Consider the following 4032-nt stretch of genomic DNA (forward strand, 5'->3'; position numbering starts at 1 on the left):
CGGAGGGCCCCGCGTGGGCCTGCGGGCCGGCGGCCGCGGCGATGTGGTCCTGCCACGTGGCGCGACGTGGATGGCGGAGGCGGGCGGCGGCGGACGCGTCCGGCCGGGGGCGGACACGTCCGTCGGCGCGGATCTGGCGGGGATGATTTTTTTTTAGGGTTTCGGGGAGAGGGAGAGATCCGAAAACGGAGGGGTGTATATATAGGCATAGAGGGAGCTAGGAGAGTCCAAATGAGGTGCGGTTTTCGCCCACAGGATTGTGATCGAACGCTCTAGGACATGGAGCAGAGTTTGGTGGGTTTTGGGCCAAATTTGGGGGGTGTTGGGCTGCAACACACACGAGGCCTTTTCGGTCCCTCGGTTAACCGTTGGAGTATCAAACGAAGTCCAAATGACCCGAAACTTGACAGGCGGTCTACCGGTAGTAAACCAAGGCCGCTTGGCAAGTCTCGGTCCAATCCGGAAATGTTTAAACCCCACACACGAAAGAAAAGCTAGAAATGACCACCGGAGGAGAACGAAGCGCCGGAATGCAAAACGGACAACGGGGAAAATGATCGAATGCATGAGATGAACATGTATGCAAATGCAATGCACGTGATGACATGGTATGAGATGCATGAAAACGAAAACAACACACGGAGACAAGGACCCGAACCCGAGAAATAAATATAACTTAGCGCCGGAGACGGCAAGAGTTGGATACAAATATGGAAAGTATGTCTGGGGCGTTACAATACTCATATTCATACAACCCTAGCGTCACCGAACCTTAAGTGTGTAGACCCTACGGGTTCGGGAGACACGTAGACATCACCGAGACGGCTCTCGGGCAATAACCAACAGTGGGATCTGGATACCCATGTTGGTTCCCACATGCTCCTCGATGATCTCATCGGATGAACCACAATGTCGAGGATTCGAACAACCCCGTATACAATTCCCTTTGTCAATCGGTACGTTACATGCCCGAGACTCGATCGTCGGTATCCCAATACCTCGTTCAGTCTCGTTACCGGCAAGTCACTTTACTCGTACCGTAATGCATGATCCCGTGACCAAACACTTGGTCACTTTGAGCTCATTATGATGATGCATTACCGAGTGGGCCCAGAGATACCTCTCCGTCATACGGAGTGACAAATCCCAGTCTCGATCCGTGTCAACCCAACAGACACTTTCGGAGACAGCTGTAGTGCACCTTTATAGTCACCCAGTTACGTTGTGACGTTTGGTACACCCAAAGCACTCCTACGGTATCCGGGAGTTACACGATCTCATGGTCTAAGGAAGAGATACTTGACATTGGAAAAGCTCTAGCAAAACGAACTACACGATCTTGTGCTATGCTTAGGATTGGGTCTTGTCCATCACATCATTCTCCTACTGATGTGATCCCGTTGTCAATGACATCTAATGTCCATAGTCAGGAAACCATGACTATATGTTGACCAACGAGCTAGTCAACTAGAGGCTCACTAGGGACATGTTATGGTCTATGTATTCACATGTGTATTACGATTTCCGGATAATAGAATTATAGCATGAATAAAAGACAATTATCATGAACAAGCAAATATAATAATAACCCTTTTATTATTGCCTCTAGGGCATATTTCCAACAGGCAGTACATACAAACGGAAATGTTTTCCCTGGATTGACTATGTGGGATGTACATAAGAATGGGAATGTACTCCTTGGATTGACTGTGTGTGATATACATACGAACGGAAATGTTTTTCTGGGATTCACCGTGTAGGATGTACATGCGAACCGAAACAATTGGGTTTCGATGCCACGCCCGATCACACACGAGCTCATTTTTCCCCAGCCTGTGTGCCAGGAGGGCCTATCCCCGACGGGTTTCTAGGTCATGTGGGAAGGACCGCCCTATCGCCCACACTCACTTGGCGACAATTCCAAATGTCGTTGCGGAAAGGGGTTAAAAAATGTTTGTATAGCACCGACGTCGTGTACCAGTGTTATGGGCGTGATACATGCAAATGTAGCCGATGAGCTCTTCATAAACAACATTAAGTAGATGAGATCGGTTACATGCGACAGTCTAAGAGTAGCACTCAACTTAAGATCTAGTTAGATGATACATTACACTATGGCAGCTGATTCCAAAGTGAGGGAAGGCAATTTGGATCACAACATACATGACAGAAGAGCATCTTGATGCAGAAACTTTGCTAGGTGAGCTATGTATATGCAGTTTGTGGTTGGTTCTCTCAATGGTGAATGGCTCCTCACCGTTGGCGTCCTAACTCCTCGGTTGTGCCTACTTCTCCTACTATAGCTAGATGTGCTCTGCTGCCTGCAAATGCCTTCCATTTCATGTCTTTGGCTTGACTGGTTGTGAACTTCTAATGAATATAAGAATTCTGGGACAAGGGAGTGTGCTCGAACCATGACTTAAGGCTATCCTTGTAAATAAACAAAAGATAGGTATACAACTTGAGATTTTCCCTACCTTTGGCCCTGTGAAAAAAATGTGATGCACACTTCATATGTATGGCATTAACATGACCACCCAATAGGCAGCCAAACATGCTAGAATGAGTAGGACGTGTGCATCATCAAATAAAGGCATGAAGGGAAGGTGGTGTCGTGCTGACCTGCCTTGTGGAGTCTGCAATTGTTGAACGTGTGATGAAGGAAACAATGATGGAGAAACCTAGAAGACACTGATCAAGAGCAACCCACGTGCAAGCCAAATCAACCCGACGAAGACAATTATCAGTACTCTACATGTGTACATAAGAAGGATATAAAACAAAGCGAGGTTATGTGAGGAGGTTAATTGTAGAATTTTAACAAACATAATAGAAGGCAGCAAATGAAAATAGAACCTATGGTGGGTTGAACGGCACTTTTAATACTGATACAAATGTCCCATGTAAATTAAATACAAGATGTTATGAATTATACTAAGCAGTGTGCAATGAATGTGCAATCATTCATGTGTGTAGTGTGTATAATGAGATACCTTGCAAAAACTGGATCATGGTTTTAATTACTATGATACACGCTGATACATATAAAATGTCATGCGAGATTCCATACATTGACAATCTCTGCTACAGTTTGAGAATTGAGCCTAGCATCAACCAGCTCTTCCTCAAGTGTCCTCTGAGTGAGTCCATATAGGCCCGACCATTTGAGCAACCCCTCAAGGTTGTCAAACATAGGTCGATAGTCCAACCCATTATAGTAAAGCATAAACTTTTGTAACATTTCTACATATAGAATGCATGAGTATTACTATTAACTAAAAAAATTAGCACACCAACAATCCCTGCACGAAATGCTGGAAATGGCATTTTCCATAGTTTGGAAATTGCACTGGCGTTTCTTGGAATCGCCAGAATTTGAGTGACATTTATCTAATTAACCCATAAAGAATATGAATCAAAGATGTAGGAAAAAAGAAAGAGCACATAAATCTATTAAATTAGAGATAGAACAGAAGGCAATGATAAAGCTAACATATCTTTATGCCGCATACCTGGATTTTCTCTACAACTTCCAATATTGTGAGACCACTATTATTTTCAAGAGAAAGCTCATGGAAAGCAACAAATTTTAACACCCCAGGAGTGAGGTCATGTAGAGATCGACGATGGGTATGGCCTCTTTATTTCATCAAAACAATAGCATGCACGGCTGCCGAATCATTTCAGAGAATGGATTTGACATTCTGACCATCGTGACCCTATATATCAATTTTTTAATGTATCTTGTTAAAACTCTTCCAGAAAATTTTCTTGTCATGCACAAGTATGAGATAGGATACAAACCTCATTTTGATCACGATAAAAAACATCCTCAACATTCCTTTTCTTTGGTTGAGGTCCAAAACCAGCTGTAAAGCAAACTGCCATAAAATTTCAGCCAGGTAGGAAGATTGAGGTGGCGTTGACAGTTTCGTATATTGGATCCCCAAGAATATGCCTGTAAAAAGGTTTAAGGAACAATCAGAGTTTCAGGATATCTGCACACACACACACACACACACACACACACAC

The sequence above is a fragment of the Triticum dicoccoides genome, chromosome 4B (assembly GCF_002162155.2).
Source record: "Triticum dicoccoides isolate Atlit2015 ecotype Zavitan chromosome 4B, WEW_v2.0, whole genome shotgun sequence".
Lineage (NCBI taxonomy): Eukaryota > Viridiplantae > Streptophyta > Magnoliopsida > Poales > Poaceae > Triticum > Triticum dicoccoides.